General features: G+C 45.9%; 1 long non-coding RNA gene across 1 annotated transcript in view; it reads right to left on the bottom strand.

Moving 5' to 3' along the window:
• The window catches only part of LOC110122419 (uncharacterized), a 70,595-nt gene extending 53,321 nt beyond the window's left edge, over positions 1-17,274 (bottom strand). Inside the window, exon 1 of the long non-coding RNA XR_011490552.1 lies at positions 17,136-17,274. This is a non-coding gene — a long non-coding RNA (uncharacterized lncRNA). The remainder of the gene's footprint in view (positions 1-17,135) is intronic.
• Positions 17,275-17,629: the final 355 nt, after the last annotated feature.

The raw sequence follows: 17,629 nt of genomic DNA, 5'->3' as shown, positions 1-17,629 counted from the left end.
AGGTCTCTCTCTGAAGTGCAATTCCCTAAGGACTTCTGAGAGTAAACTTGGATGACCACTAGAGGGTTGGGTGCCTGGGCATATTCTTTTTTTTTTTTTTTTACATTGGAGTATAGCTGATCCACAATGTTGTGTTAGTTTCAGGTGTACAACAAAGTGACTCAGCTACACTTGTACATATATCTAATCTTTTTCCGATTCTTTTCCCACAGAGGTTGTCACAGGACACTGAGTAGCTCCCTGTGCTATCCAGTAGGTCTTTGGCGATTATATAGTTTATATATAGAAGTATGTGTATGCCAGTTCCAAACTCCTAACCTTCCCCCACATTCTGCCCATCTCGTAGACCAAATCCTACATGTATACTGGGGTGTCCCCCTCTAAGAGGATGGCCCTGTAATTGTTCAGTGAGGTAATAACACCAGGCTCATCTGTCAAGCCCATCTCTAATTGTTTGGTTTTCCTAATGGAATGCAGTGTCCTCAAGAAGAAGAGAGGCACCATAATGTGAGGTTTCATGTAGGCTGGTTTCTAGCTGTGAGCTGTGGACCTGAAATGATGCCTAAATCAATGAAGAGGCACTGAGCTGTCGACTCGGAGTCTGGGTGTTGGTAAAGCCCAAGTATTGACGGCCCTCCGTGGATGTGTTGCAGCCCAGCTCTTACAGCCTTGATTGGGGTGTGCACGCACGCTCTCTCTCTCTCTCTGGACAGGAGCAGCCAAAGAGAAATGGAAGTATGAGGCTAGCTGATTGTTTTCAGTCTGCATGACAGACCGCCCCCCATAACAAGACTCCAGGTCAAGTGCTCTTCACTCTGCGGATCTAGTGGGGAGAAATTAGCTCTCAGTAGTATTCCCAATTATGGAGAGAAGCGATTCCTCCCTGCTCTGGCTGTCATGGGTCTGGCAGTGGACCAAGAGGCAGGAAGCCTGTCTTCTTCCTCAGCCTCTTTCTCCATCTTGCGGTGTGACCTTGGCAGGTGACTTAACCTCTCAACTTCTTTGCTGCCTCATCTGTAATGTTCCACCTTTTATCACTTTCATAGTCCCGGTTCTAGGATGAATGAGACAAGCCTCTAAAAGCCGTATTTTAGTCTCCGAGAAATACTGGAGCCAGGTAAATGCTAAGCATAGCCATTTCGTTTGTTTTTACTGTGTGTGTTACTAACTTGTGGGATTTTAATAATGGCAAAAAATGAATGGATTTATGTAATTGTTTTGTTTTGTCCTAGGTGCCTTGAGGCATTTCCGGAGTATTGTGGTATTGCTCACCTCTTTTATGGAGTGGATGTTGTTGTGCCCATTCCTTAGCAAATGAAGGGAGCTGACTTTGAAGTGAGCCATGTGGATGGGCTGGAAGTAATTCCTACTCCTAATGTAGTGTGGGGCTTCCCTGCTGACCCATAGGTCCCTAGCACACACTCACGGATACTGGCTCAGCCAGTTATTCAGCCATATCCCCACCCTCCCTCCATCAGCTATGCTGACTTTCTTTTACTTCTTTACAAGCACCAAATGCTTTCCAATCTCAAACTATGCACACCTGTTTTTTGTGGTGGGCGGCCCTTCCTGCCCATGTTTCCTCTGGCCAATCAAGGCCCACCCTTCTGGCCTCAGCTTCGATGTCACCTTTGCAATGAAGTCTTCCATGACCCCCCATTCTCTGCTCTCACAGGCACTATATCTGTCCTTTACAGAGCTCATCACACTTGTGTCTAAATAACTGTTAGCTTAATGTCTGTCTTCCCCACTAATGATGAGTACCATGAGGGCAAAGAACTACTTGTCTTATTCATTACTGTGGCACCAGAACTGAGAAAGCACTCAGTAAAAAATCTGTGGAGCGGGAGGATGGATGGATAATGGATGGATAGATAGATGGATGAAAGGATGGAGGGATGGATGAATAATATATAAATAGGTGGATGGATGGACAGACGGAGAAATGAATGTATGTATAGACAGATGAATAAATGGATAGATGAATGGATGATGGATGGATGGATGGATAGATGGATGATGTAGAGTGTTTGTATATGAGAGTGATCCAAATCGCTGGTATTCATCATCAAAAGAAAGCTTTAAGTTCCAAATATTCACAGAAGCCTACAGATGCAGACCTAGGATACATGTCAACAGGGCCACAGAGACTCTGGGTAGAATCCTTCTTTGCCTCAACCTAGTTTCTGACAATGCTTGCTAATCCTTGACATTCCTTGGCTTGCAGCTACTTTACTCCAATTTCTGCCTCCATGGTCACATGGTATTCTCTCACCAGGCAGAGGAACCAAATCAAATTGCCAACATTCATTGGATCACAGAGAAAGCAAAGGAATTCCAGGAAAAAAACCTACTTCTGCTTCATTGTCTATGCTAAAGCCTTTGACTCTGTGAATCACAACAAACTGTGGAAAATTCTTAAAGAGATGGGAATACCAGACCACTTCACCTGTCTCCTGTATACAGGTCAAGAAGCAACAGTTAGAACTGCACATGGAACAACAGACTGGATCCAAATCAAGAAAGGAGTACGTTAAGATTGTATATTGTCACCCTGCATATTTAACTTATATACAGAGTACATCGTGTGAAATGCTGGACTGGATGAATCACAAGCTGGAATCCAGATTGCTGGGAGAAATATCAACAACCTCAGATATGCAAATGATACCACTCTAATGGAAGAAAGTGAGGAGGAATTAAAGAGCCTCTTGATGAGGGTGAAAGAGGAGAGTGAAAAAACTGTCTTAAAACTCAGCATTCAAAAAACTAAGATCATGGCATCCAGTCCCATCACTTCATGGCAAATAGAAGGGGGAAATGTGGAAACAGATTTTATTTTCTTGGACTCCAAAATCACTGTGGACAGTGACTTCAACCATGAAATTGAAAGATGCTTGCTCCTTGGAAGGAAAGCTATGACAGACCTAGACACTACATTAAAAAGCAGAAACATCATTTTGCCCACAAAGGTCCATCAAGTCAAAGCCATGGTTTTTCTAGTCGTCATGTACAGGTGTGAGAGTTGGACCATAAAAAAGGCTGAGGGCTGAAGAATTGATGCTTTTGAATTGTGGTGCTGGAGAAAACTTGAGAGTCCCTTGGACTGCAAGGAAATCAAACCAGTCAATCCTAAAGGAAATCAACCCTAAATATTCATTGGAAGGACTGATGCTGAAGCTGAAGCTCCAATACTTTGACCACTTGATGCAAAGAGCCAACTCATTGGAAAAGACCCTGATGCTGGGAAAGACTGAAGGCAAAAGGAGAAGGGGGACGCAGAGGATGAGATGGTTAGATAGCATCACTGGTTCAATGGACATGAATTTGAACAAACTCTGGGAGATAGTGAAGGGCAGGGAAGACTGGTGTGCTGAAGTCCACGAGGTCGCAAAGAGTCAGAGATGGCTTAAAGACTGAACAACAGATAAGGACATCAGTCATACAGAGTTAAAGCTCCAGGCTACTTCAGTGTGACCCCATCTTTAATTACACCTGAAACAACCTTGTTTCCAAACAAGGTCATATCCTGAGGTACTCTGAGTTAGGATTTCAAATGTGCCTTTGGTTGGGAGATTCAATTCAACCCATAACAATCTGGAAGACAGCAATGCTTCTCCCAGGTATGTATCCTAGAAACACCCCTGCCTGGGGTGACAAGGAGGCATGTGTGAGGATGTTGGTGGCAGCCAGGTTTGTTAAAGCAAGGAGCTTGAGGTGACCTACCTGTCCATGACAAGGGAAACAGATAAACCAAATATGATGAATGCAGATCATGGAATAACATGCAGCAGGCTGAAATAATACACTGGGTTTGCATATATCACCGTGGATAGATCTTAAAAACATAGCATGAGATGAAAAAAGTAGGAACTAGACTGAGATTTATGATATAAAACCACTGACATAAATTTAAAACACACACACCCAAAGAACAACATTATGTATGTTTCATAAGCATTGGAAAGTGGGTTGGAAGGATTTATTTTTCACACACTGGAGTCACTGCCTGTGAGAGCGGTAATAGTAGATGAAGGCAAAAAATAATACGAGAAGGCACGAGAGGGTTCTGAGGCAGACAAGTGCTGAACCTGTGGCATAAACTGGGACGTGTGATCCTACAAATGCGTGCATCCGGGGTCCAAACTTTACAAAAAGGGAAGAAATCATGTAACGGATTAATTAGTGACAACCGTGCTGGGGACCCGGCAGGGTGGGTGGGCTGGTGCCCACGGTCTTCCAAGGACACACAGCAAGGAAACTTGATGTGCTCTGGAACAGCAGGTAAGACTTTGTGGAGAAAACAGTGCTCACGCTAAGACCTGGAGAAGAACTGGAGTTGGGCTGGGTGGGGAAGGGAAGGACAGAGGGTTCCAGGAAGAAAGATGATGTGAGTAAGAGCCCAGGAGAGTCCAGGCTGGCCTGGCCCGTCAGCCTGGGAGAAGGGCACAGGCCCCATGTCATTGTTCTGCCCTCCCCCAAACCCCTAAGGGGGAAGTGGGGACAGGGCTGGCTGTGAGTGTGTTGCCCACTCAGATGCACAGAGGGACCAAGTGGCAGAAAAAAGAAAAAGATGCAGACGCATGTGAAACACTTCCACAGAGAATTACGGGTCTTCCTATACTTCAAAAACACAGGGCTCTCTCCAAGTCTCTTTTGCCTCCTGTTTGACCGTAACATGGGTGCCTGTTTCTTTAAGAAGAACAGCAGTGGAGTGTGATGAGAAGCCGCAGATTCAGAGCTGGGGGATCTCTAGGGTGGGGTGGGGCCCCTGGAGCGCCAGGAAAGGATGCTCCAGCGGAAGGGGCAGCTGCTGCTGAGCTATGGACAATGCCTGCCTCCTCCTGAATGCAGTCCCAGTGTTGACAGCTCTTTCCTTTTTTCAAGAGAAACTTGAAATTGCTCTGGATATTTATGGGAAATCTTCTCCTTTTACCTATTACGATCTAACCTAACCATAATGAGGTGCCACTTCACACTAGCTAGGATGCTATCATAAAAAAATAAAATAAAATGGTAAGTAACAAGTGTTGAGGAGGATGTGGAGAAATTGGAACCCTCATCCATTGCTGGTGGGAACGCAAAGTGGCCCAGACACTATGGAAAACAGTGTGGTGGTTTCCCAAAAAGTCAAACAGAATTACCACATGACCCAGCAATTCCACTCGTCGTTACACGCCCAAAAGAACTCGAAACAGGTGCTCAAACTAGCATGCCTACAGACACATTCATAGCAGCATTATTCACAAATAGCCAAAAGGTGGAAACAGTCAAACGTCTGTGAATGGCTAAAGGCATAAACAAAAAGTGGTCTATCCATACAATGGAATATTATTTGGCCACAAAAAAGAAATGAGGTACTGACACAGACTACAACAGGGATGAACCTCAAGAAAATGACACTAAACAAAAGAAGCCAGACACAAATTGTCACACAGTGTATGGTTTCATTTATACATAGTGTCCAACACAGGTACATCTCTAGAGACAGAAAGATCAGTGGTTGCCAAGAGCTGTGGGGAGAGGGGGATGGGGATGAATGAATAATGGGTATGGGGCTTCCTTTTGAGTGATAAACATTTTTTGGAACTAAATCAAGGTGGCAGTTGCACAAGATTGTGACTGTACTGAATGCCATGGAGTTGTTCACTTTGAAAGGATTCACTTCATATTATGTAAATTACCCCTCACTTAAAAACACTAGAAAATATGTAATTCAAATATTCAATAGAAAAAATATATATAGGCCAAGTGAAACAAGCCTGCAGACTGAATCTCAGGCCTGGGATGCCCATGTGTAAGTCTGGTGCACTTAAGTAAGCCCCCAGAGACAAGTTTTGTGCAGAGTTGGTGTTTAGGATCCCTGTTTTATTGGGAAGGAAACGGAGGCCCTCAGAGGTAAAGGCATTGGATGAGGGTTGAGTGTAGGAGCTGGGGCAGGGGGCCAGAGTGTGGTCTCTAAGCAAACTGACCCCATGTTCCCTGCATTTGGAACTGAGGTCTGGGAAAAGACAAGAGGAACAACAACCATTGAAGCAGAGAGTGGTGAGAGGTGTGGTCTGAGCTGTGTGGTCTGAGCTGCAAGTTCAGACAAGAACCGAGTGTTGCGATTCCCTGGAACTGTCACCTTCTCCTCCACAAGACCAGGAGCATTGCTTATGAATTTAGGCAATTCAGCAAACCCATGCTGAACACCTACTATGTATACAATTTGAGCTACGTGTGAAATAAAAAAAGTTAGCAAGTGGGACACCTAAGGGTTTGCTCTGTGCAAACCCCATTCTACGCAGGGGCCTCTCTGATACCCACAGCAACTCTATGTGGCAGAAGCAGGGCTGGCACACCCTACATGCATTCATATATCAGTTCAACCACACACCACTGGCCAAAAAGAAGAGAGGGGGATGCTCACTAAAAGGGTGTGGACAACACCCCGTGTCCTGTCCCTATGTAGACTTGCCACACAGGAAGCATGCAAAGGAAATGTGTGGACCTGCTCATCCGCAGTCTCCAAACCCAGGAGCCTTTCCTCTTACGTGTATCTGTCATGTCACTACTAAATGTGATTCTAGAACAAGGTTTCTCAACCCTTTGGGGGAAGGGTGGGGGTCTGAAAGATTTTCATGGACGCTTTTGCCTTCACCCTGGCTTTAGAGTCTAGTACCCACATACACTGCAATTCATAGGTAGTATTATTATCCCATTACACAGGTGAGAAAACAGAGAATCACAGGGAATAAGTTACTTGCCCAAGGTCTCTGAGCTAATAAATGATGAAGATTTGAGCTCAATCCGTTCTACCCTAAAATTCATTCCTTTTTTCTTTTTTCTCCACCACATGGCCTTCCTATCTTCAAGAGGGGCCCAAAGGAAATCAGCATGCCAGAACATAGAGAGACTCTTCACAGACTCTTACTCCTGGAGGTGGCAGTGAGCAGTTATCTATATACCCCCTGGTTCTGCATGAGGCCACAAGTAAGTTCAAATTCAAAAAGATATGTATTGAGCTGTGTAATACTTAGGATTGCAAGACATAAAACCTAACTCGGACTGGCTTAAACCCAAAAGGGAATGTATTAGCTCGTATAGCTGGAAAGTTCATGGGGGTGATGGCTTCAGGCATGGCTGGATCAAGCGGCTCAAATGGTCAGAACACAGTCACTGCATGTTTGTTTTCTTCTGGGTTGACTTTATTCTTAGGCAGATTCTCCCTCCCTTTATATAAAGAGATCTGCCAGCAGCACCACCTTTAAAATTTGACCGCTGAGAAAGCCAGCAGAAAGATTTTCTCCATCCCAATAATTCCACCAGCATCCCTGAAGTTAGCTCTGATGATCTCAACTTGGGTCCTGTGCATATCCGGGAACTTGTCCCTACAGTCAGGAGTGTGTGAGATTCTCCAGGATCAGTCTCAGGTCACAAGCTCACCTCCAAAGTGTGAGAATGAGGGTGAGATCTGAACCTTTACAGAGAAGAGACAGAGGGATGCTGTGGCCAGAAGGTAAGGGAACAGGCTGAGGGAGGTGAAACAGATGCACTAAAAACTACCCTGGAACACCAAAAACTGGGCTGGGCATGCTCAGCTCACGATAGTGTGCACAACAACCGTGTATCATTACTGCTGCTTCATGAGGCACAGAGAGGCTTGACGTTGTAGCCCACACCTTACTTCCAGGTGAGGAAACAGCCTTCCTTGCCCAGAGGCTTCCTGCTGTCAGGTATCACAGCCAGGACTTGAAGGCAGATCTGTCTAACTCCAGGGCCACAGCCTGCCGCTGTCCCAGAGGAACCCGTCCACGCTGGTGAGCCCCATGAAACCTCTTTGGCGCTTTGTTCCGTTCTCTTAAGTTGCAGACCCAGTCAGCGAGTTCTTTATTTCCACAAATGGTGCTGTTAAACTAATGGCTCTGGGACCTAGAGGCTGGCCTCTGAGCAGTCAAGGCTTCCCCACATTCTGCCTTGCAAAGAATTCATTAGAAAGTCCAGGAGCCAAGGCCCATGTGAAAACGTTTGGCGGCCGCCATTTTGCTTCAGGATGGCAAACGTGAGCAGCTTGAACGTGAGCACCTTACACAGCCTCTCGCCCAGCGTTAAAGGCGGCCGGGTCGTCACCTCCTAGAAAGCCCCCTTGTAAAGGGCGGTGGCGGACCTCTTCAGGCTGAAAAATGCTAAGAAGCCAGGGTTGAAATAGAGGCCTCTTTCTGTTTGGTCAATAAGCAGCTGTGAAGGATGCGTAGGACGGAGCTAAATTTATTTGTTCCTTTCTTTCTCGGAACAGCAGCAGCCAGGCTCAGAATGCAGCTGTCTCGCTCTCCCGTGAGCCTTCTGCAGGCACCAGCATGCACAGAGGTTGGCTCTCCAGGACTCAAAATCCACCCCCTCCCCCGGTTGGTTCCCTTCCTGCTGCGGGCAGGACTTCCAGGGCCTCTCTCCAGTGGGGAGAACTCGGGAGCTGCCTCCCTGGCCCTAGGTGGAATCATTTACCTTTTTAAAAACAGACGGGCTGCTGAACGGAGATACCCTGGCCCTTGCGGCCACACCCTGGAAAACCACACAAGTCCTGACCGCCTCTGCTTTCACTGCTGAGACCTGTGGGAAACTTGTAAGACACAAGCCGTGTGGGGAGCGGGCGGGGGCGCCCCGGGAGGGGCCCTTCCACCGACACGGCCCAGGCGGGCTTGGCAGAGTCCTTTCTGGAAGCCATCTGCCTTCGCAAAGCCTAGCTGAGGGCTACCTTCAGCCGGGGCCTTGAACACACTGGTTGAAGTGGATTGGTTTTTTTTTTTTATTTTTTTATTTTTTAAGAAGTGCTTTGTTGAGTCTTTCAGAAGGGCCCTGCGGGTGGGGAAGTGAAAGGAGGGGGGGACGCCGGGGGAAGAAACTGCTTCTTTATTTCTAGCCTTGCCTGAACGGCTTCTTGACGGTTACTGCTACGGTTCTGCTGAGTCAGATGCACACCCCCCCAGCTGCTCACCGGAAACACAGCTGTGAGGCGAAAATAACCACAGGGCCCAGCACGGAGCACCGTGCGCCTTCCAGAAAAGAGGGCAGAAAACCTCAAAACAGAAGAGAAAAATACAAAACAACAACAAAAACCCACCCATCAGAAACCCACCGCGGCTCGCTCACCTGGCCAGGCCTGTGGCGCTCTCCTTGTCGGTCACAGCTCAGAGGCGGGGAGATGGACCGCTTTTCCACTGTAGTAGGTTAAGTAGCGCCCCCTTCCCCCCACCGCAAAAGTGAGGTGTCTATGTCTTAACCCCCGCGACCTCTGAATGTGATCTTACTTGGAAGAGGGGTCTTTTCTGGTGTAACAAACTTACAGATCTCAAGATGAGGTCCCCTTGGATTCCCTGGGTGGGTCCTACACCCAGTGACAGGGGTCTTTACAAGGGTGAGGGCGAGGAGATTAGACACTGCAGATATAGACGGGAAGGCCAGGGGAAGACGAGTCCTGATGCAGCTGCAAGCCAAGGAACACCAAGGATTTGGCACGGAAGCCACGGGAAACTAACACAGTCACTGGCTTCCACTTGCCAGGCCTTTTCCTCGCCACCCCTTTCCCCTTGTCTGGACTGAAAACATTCATAGCTTCTTGGTTGCAAGGTGTCTTACACATATATTGAGGTTCCCTTTTTCCTGGGCTTCCCTGGGGGCTCGGATGGTAAAGTGTCTGCCTACAGTGCGGGAGACCCGGGTTTGATCCCTGGGATGGGAAGATCCTCTGGAGAAGGAAATGACAACCCACTCCAGTACTCTTGCCTGGAAAATCCCATGGACGGAGGAGCGTCAGTCCACGGGGTCGCGAAGAGTCGGACACGACTGAACGACTTCACTTTCTTTCCTTTCTTTTTTCTGGACTTAGTAATTACCAGGAAGTAAGATGGTGCCCCAAGGACTCCAGGATCTAGGGAGCAGCTGGGGTTCCCAGGTCTAGATAAGACTCTGCCACAGACAGAGACACAGGTGTGTGACCTCGTTAACCAGCCACCCTTCACTGACGGAGCTGAACATAGCATGTTAGAAAACATGTTCTATGTTTGAATACTGGCTCGGCCACTTACTAGCTGTGCGGCCTGGGGTAAGCTACTTAACTTTTCTGAGCCTCAGTTTCCTCACTGATTCAACGGGGGAGCTGTCCCGTTATACACTGGGAATCTATCTCTACCATGGAGAGATGACCTGAAAATGATCCTGCTATTAAACATATAGAGAGATGTTGAAAAGAATAATCACTGTTAATGCAGAACAGAGTTTCTAAGGAAATCAGGGTAATTCCCAGGTAATTCCCCAAAATAAAGAAAGCAAGCCCAAAGCTGATAGCGCAGTACCTACAGTGCCTGGGGACAGGAGGCACCACCTTGGGTCACAACAAGGCTGGGAGCTGGAACCAGAAAACTGCCATAAGACTGGTCTTCATAAGCTTCCACCCTGACACAGTTATAAGGATTATGTGAGTTTGCACATGCAAAGTTGTACTTAGATGAGGCTGTACTTGACAGCTCTTTTTGTTCGGTGCTTTATGTGAGTGTAGTTAATGCCTGTTGTTTTTGGCAGTTCAGTAACTATGACACTGTATTTTGGTGACAGCATCCCAGTTTATCTTTGGGAGATCATCTCTCTTCTACGACCTTGGAAAGGAGAATATACAACTCAGACCTGGCCCATCAGAGTCAGGGATTATTCAGGGATGGATGTGCAATCCAAAGTGGGCTAATCAGAGTGAATGATATCTGAAAATTTGGGAAAGAGAAAAATTCACTCTGTCTTGGATCTGCACATGAGTGGCGTCTAAGCCTGGGGCTGCCGGAGGACATCTCTGCCACTATCTGGAAAGAACCTGCCAGAGGATGGTGCCAAAACCAAAGAAAGGAAAGATGAGAGGCAGAGAAATTCCCAGTGATACTGTCTGAGTCCCTGGATCCAGTGGAGCCTGAGGCTATCGGCACCTCCAAACTTCTGGGCTCCTTCCCTCGGTCAGTCAGTCAGTTCAGTCGCTCAGTCATGTCCGACTCTTTGTGACCCCATGGACCGCAGCACGCCAGGCCTCCTTGTCCATCACCAACTTCCAGAGTTTACCCAAACTCACATCCATCGAGTCGGTGATGCCATCCAACCATCTCATCCTCTGTCGTCCCCTTCTCCTCCTGCCCTCAATCTTTGCCAGCATCAGGGTCTTTTCAAATGAGTCAGTTCTTCACATCAGGTGGCCAAAGTATTGGAGTTTCAACTTCAACATCAGTCCTTCCAATAAACATTCAGGACTGATTTCCTTTAGGATGGACTGGTTGGATCTCCTTGCAGTCCAAGGGACTCTCAAGAGTCTTCTCCAACACCACAGTTCAAAAGCAACTGAGACTCTAATTACATGTAGGGTCAGTCACCTAAAACTGTTGCAGTCTCCAATGCTGTGGTAATTTTTTTTCCAAGTCTTTTTTCTCCCTACAGTGCTACAGTTTGAATAACTTCTATTCTTGTGTTAATGTGTGCACTAATCTTTCCTTATGCAACTTTTTAATGTGCTGTTGTTTAATATGCTAAGAAGTTGTTTCATATGTTACTTAGTATGTAAACCTGTCCAGTGGATTTTACATTTAAGATATTTTTTCTTTCTAGAAGTTTCCTTTGGTTCTTTAAATTTTTTTCTCCTACTTTTCATTATATTCATGTTTTCCTTTAAATCTTTGAACATATTTGTAATAGCTGTTTTAAAGTCCTTGTCTGTTAATTACACCATCTTTATTATTTCGAGTCCGTTTGTCGTGACTGATGTTTCTCTTGGTAATGGTTCACATTTCAGTGCTTATTCCTTAGATGTCTAGTATTTTTTATTTAGATTTTGTTGGTTTTGGAGGGCAGTTTGATTTTGGGGGGCTTTTTTAAAAGCTTTGTTGGAGTGGATCTAGAGGAGTCCTTCTTCTAAGGCTGGTTTAGCCCTGTTACTAAGGTCTGACCTCACTGTGGTCTCTAATGAATACCTTGGATGTTCAATAGGTTATTCCCATCCTGGCTTGCTGAAATAAGTGCACCTAATCCCATGAGCACTGTGGGAATTATTCGGCCTATACTTCCAGTTAATTATGCTTTGCTATCATTGTAGCATTTTATCCAAAGCCTGAGCAACTTAGTATTCGGTCAGTGACTCCAAGAGCTCCTCACACAGATCTCTGGCACTGTTTATTTGTGTGGTACCTTCTTCTCTGGAACTGTACTTCACAGATTCCAGCCTCTTTATCCTCCGCATGTGATAATCCATGTCTCCTCAACTCTAAGAGACCACTATGCTTTGTTTAGAATCATCCTTCCTGTGGCTCAGTGGTAGGGAACCTGCCTGCCAATGCAGAGAAATCAAGAGATGCAGGTTCGATCCCTGGGTCTGGAAGATCCCCTGGAGTAGGAAATGGCAACCCACTCCAATATTCTTGCCTGGAAAATCCCATGGACAGAGGACCCTGGTGGGCTACAGTCCATGGGGTTGCAAGGAGTCGGACACAACTGAGCAAGAACACACATCCTTCTTGTGCTGCAATCTAAAAAGTACTTTCATGCAGCAAAGTGATCATGGGCTCAGTCATCTGCTTCCCTTCTTTCAGGCTCACAGTTCTGCACAGCCTGTTGCCCAATGCCTGAAAACAGTTGTTTCATATATTTTGTCCATTTTCCTAGTTGCATACAGCTAGAAAACACATCTGGTGCCAGTTACCTTATTATGGCCAGAGGCAGAAGACGACTCTAACTAACTTGAGAGAGTGAAAAAAAGTAAGCATTGGAAGGGCCTAGGGGGACTCACAGAATAGATGTACTAGCCGAAGAACAGTCCTCAGAAGGGACATTGGCCACAGCGGCTCTGGAGACGGAGGGGAATTAAGAGTCTCTTCTGGGCATGGAAACCTGGATGAATGAGCTCCAACCCTGTGGAGTCCTTCAAGAGTCAAATTTCTGGGCGACTATGTCTGGACTAGCCACAGTCATGGGCTTATGTCTTGGCCAGAGGAGAGCAAGTCACTCTGATTAATGACTACTACCAAGAAAACATCCAATGGAAAAGGATGGATCACCAAAACAAAACTGGGTTTCTCTATCCAGAAAAAAGGAAAATGGCTGATAACCAAGAATGAACAACAGACACAATATCCAGTGTCTATTAGAGAACAGCATCTTTAAGAGGAGTTGGCTTTTAAATGCTAAGCCTCGGTGTTTATTTTTGCTGTTTCCACACTAGACTGCATAGCTGTCCTTCCCCTCACATCCCTGCCTTCCCCTGCAACACAGAAAGACTTTCCCAGCAACAACTGCACTTTATGGGCAACATATAGACAAGATAAAGGGGCTTCCCAGGTGGCACAGTTGGTAAAGAATCTGCCTCCCAATGCAGGCGACACAAGAGACTTGGGTTCGATCCCTAAGTCAGGAAGATCCCCTAAAGGAGGAAATGGCACCCCACTCCTACATTCTTGCCTGGAAAATTCCATGCACAAAGGAGCTTGGAGGGCTACATTCCAGGGGTTTGCAGACAGTCAAACACGACTGAGCGTGCACACACACACACATAGACGATATAAACTTCACATCAGGTGAGAAACATCAGTTTAGGGCTCACTGGTAACAGATTCTCTGAGTCTGCCAATGTTCAAGGAAGACTTCCAGAAAATAAAACACATGGGGTGGGGGTAGGGGAGGCAAGCTTGAACCTGTGTCCTGGGAACAGAGCAAGGAACAAGACATGTCCATTCTCCTTCCTTTATTCATAACCACTCAGAGCTGGAAGCTCCCTGCCTGAAGGAGAATGTTTTGTGTTTCAAGAGTGAAGATGAGGTGGCTGCAGGCTAGTTCATCCAGTGGTTTAATTCAACCAAACATATAGTCAGATGCATCAACAGGTAAAGGAATCAGATGTTCTCTGCTTAGGTTGCTCTGAGGAAATTCTGCCGCCTCCACTCTGCATAGAGGCTAATCAGATACTCTGTGTGTGTATGTCTGTGTCTGTGTATGTGTGTCTGTGTGAAAGTTCTACAGAACTCATCACCTGAGGTTCTAAAATTTCCACAAACATTACTTTCTTGTATAATCATACCCATCTCGGAGATGGAAAATCAGAGGTACAGTACGTGGAATGGTGAGTCAGTGACTGCAGGGTAAAGTTCTCCTGGAGCCTTGAAAACAAATTTTGAAAGCATGGGTAGGGAGCAGGGAGGAAAGAGAGAGAGGGGAGAGAGAGAGAGGAAAACAAGTCTTCACAGGTGCTGGGTTTTCAGAGTGTTGAGAGGTGATGTTTATATACAATCAAGATTTAAATTGAAATCATAGTCAAGTAAAAGCACATCGAATCACATGGCTATCTTGTTGTTTTTTTCCCCTCAAGCTTTGTTTATTAGCTATGTCCATTGTCTGGTTCAACTTAGAAAGAAGTCTTTCCATTCCTTGTTGGGGCTTTTCCTTTCCTAAGAAAGAGACTGGTACGTTCATGCTGACTGAGCTCACCTCCTCGGCCAGTGGGAAAAAGAGATGGGGATTAGGTTAGCCTTCTGGGGAGGTGTCCAGAGCTTGTGAGCGTTATAGAGGGACAAACGATTCACTGTTGTGTTTCTGATGCCAAGCACAATGCCTGATCCATGGTGGGTGTTCAGGAAATTATTTGTTAAATGAAAGAATGACGGCAGGAACGTGAACTTCCAGTCACGCCTGGACTACGTATTTGCCAAAACAGACCCCAGTGCTTCCAGGGCTTTGCACATTTTTTCCATTCTTTGTTGTCCTGGCGATTGTCTCCTCAACCTTTTAAGGCAATGGATCTTAACCTTTGGTGGGTCATGAACTCTTCTGAGAATCTGAAGAGAGCTGCAGAGCCTCTTCTCAAAAAATGCACAAACTCAGACACATGATTTTGCGGATCCTGTTCAGTTGTGAGCACGTGTCCTGAACCTCATCCACTGTTTCAGCTGAACAATCCCAGCCTTGCTCTCCTTCATCTCTACAAAGTTGCTTGCTCCTTCACCAAGTTCCCATAACACTTTCTTTTTAATTCAAAACAACATTAGTTTATTTTGCTCACACATGTGTCATTTGGGCAGGGCTCAGAGGTGCCCTCTGCTCTGTTAGCTGGGGCATCTTGAGACTTCGATTGGAATCATTCAGAACTTGCTCACTCACCTGCCTGGAAGCTGATGTTGGAAAGACCTAGACAGCTGGGCTGCTGGAGGGGAGCTCTGCCTTACCTTGTCTCTCTCTCTCCCCTCCCTGGTCCCCTCCCCTCAGCCTCTCTGGAACGTCCAGAGCACTTTACACATGCTTCTCTCATAATTTAACACACAGCACTTTGGTGATTATTTATGCCTGTTGATGGTGGTAATTGACTTAGTCACCAGCAACAAGACTACACGCTCTGCCGGGGACGACAACTACGTGTTCATATATATTTCCCCGGGGCCCTAACGAGTACCTTGCACATGGTACCTGTTAGGGACCCGGGGAAATAGGGCTATATATGCTAATTGAAATACCTAAGTAGGTATGTGCTTATCTTATTATTATGCCCCATTACATTTAAGAAATAGGATTAGAAGTTAGCCTATTTTCATACATCAATACCACAAAACAAAAATTTTTAAACGAGGAGATGGGAACTCAGTGAAAAGGTAGGAAAATACGTTGAAATGAAGAATAAGATTGGTACTCAAAATATACACCATGGATTACTACACCATTATTGGCAGAGACCCAGAAATCCAGTTTCAGCATTCTGCCAGTAAGGGCAAAGAGGGAAATATAATCAGTTGCAAAACTGATGGTGTCAGATATAAGAAAACTGACTGCATAGGAAAGCACAGCTCCTACTGGTAAAATTGCAACCTTCCAGCATTAAAAATGATAGCAAGTTTATACTCCATGCCAGTTAAGGAAAGTTCAATACAAGCCAATATATAAGTGGCCTTAAAACAAAGAGATAAAAGGTTGCAGTTCTCTGAGAGTCTGGTTTCATCCACAGAAAAACATAAGGCTGTCTAGTCCAGGTTTTCCTAAAGGACATGTGATGGCATACAGTCCTGGAAAAGCTCTGCCCACAAAGGGTTCTGCAGTCAAGGAGGTAGGAAGCCGCCTCCAACCCCACTGACTTCCTCTTGGAATCTCACAGTGAACACTAGCATTTTAAAGGCTCTGAGAAGTCCTGCAGTAAAGAAACCCAGCGTTTCTCAAGCTCCTTTGCCTACTATTGTGCAAGAACCTAGGGAGAGTCTCCAGATGGGACCTAGGTCCTACTGTAAACAGCTTTTCTTTCTCCTAAGGACAGGTAAGATGAACAGACTGCCATTCTTAAGCAGCATATGCCAATACGTCTTTCTTTTGTTCCTTCTTAAAAGGACATGGGGTGGGCGGGGCAGGGGGGGACTTCCCTGGTGGTCCAGTGGCTAAGACTCTGTGCTGTCAATAAAGGTAGCCTGTGCTTGATCCCTGGTCAGGGAATTAGATCCCACCTGCCACAACTAAGCGTTTGCATGTTGCAACTAAGACCTGGTGCAGCCAAATAAATAAATCAATACTTTTTTTAAAGGACATGGCTTAAGAAGGAAACAAAGTAATATCTGCAAATCTCCTCCTTAAAATCACCTTTATTTATAATCCTATTTGCTCTTTTTTTCTAGGTATGACTCCAAATAAAGAAATATGTTTTAGAAAAGAAACTGGTCATTCAAATTCCAAATAAGGCAGAAGAAAGGTGTGAGGGACCATTACTCAGAGCCCACAGTTTCTCCCCATGAGAAATTAATAAGGGGTCAGCACACCCCTTTTCTTTGCTGGCCACCTCTGTAGATATCAGATAAAACCCCTGAGGTATCTGTAACCATAGCCACGGGACTTCCCTGGTGGTCCAGTGGTTAAGAATCTGCCTTGCAATAGATGAGACGCAGGGTCGATCCCTGGTCAGGGAACTAAGATCCCACAGGCTGTGGAGCAGTTGAGCCCCCACACTGCAATTAGAGAGTATGTGTGGCACAGCAAAATATCTCATATGCCAAAACTAAGATCCAATGCAGTCAAATAAATAAAACCTTCAACAACAGCAGCAGCAAAAAACCCCATAACCACAGCCATGTCCTCTGTTACCTATAACTGAGCACTAAACCAGCAGTACTTACTCAGACCAGTCAGAAAACTATCGAGTTGCACCTTCGGCAGATGGCGGGGAGCAGAAGGGGCAGTGACTGTCTGTTTTGGCTTTGCTTGTGAAGAGAAATTAAGGGTGTGTTAACTTTTGTCCAGCTCCTGTCTCTTGGTACACTAGCGTTTCCATCTCAAAAGAATCCAAGTGTGAGCTAGTTCGAAAAGGGAAAGCATGTCTGATTTTGGCAGGCCATGGAACAATCCCCGAGTCCTTTCTTCACAAAGCACTTGTTAATATCCTACTTAATATTCTACGGAACTCACAGCAGAAAACTAATGAAATGAGTGGAAGGATTGCAGAGACTTTAAGGTCGATTCTCAAACTGGGTTCCATGGAACAGCAGTGGTTCCACAGTGTTTCAGGGGCTACAGGGAGGGAAGGGAAGAGGCCCCTGGCAAGCAGAGATCTGAGTTCCCAGATGCAATCAACCAGGGCAGTTTCTCTTTTTCCAACGCAAGGACATATTTG

The sequence above is a fragment of the Odocoileus virginianus genome, chromosome 12 (assembly GCF_023699985.2).
Source record: "Odocoileus virginianus isolate 20LAN1187 ecotype Illinois chromosome 12, Ovbor_1.2, whole genome shotgun sequence".
NCBI classification, from domain to species: domain Eukaryota; kingdom Metazoa; phylum Chordata; class Mammalia; order Artiodactyla; family Cervidae; genus Odocoileus; species Odocoileus virginianus.
This window is presented reverse-complemented; position numbering and strand designations above follow the sequence as displayed.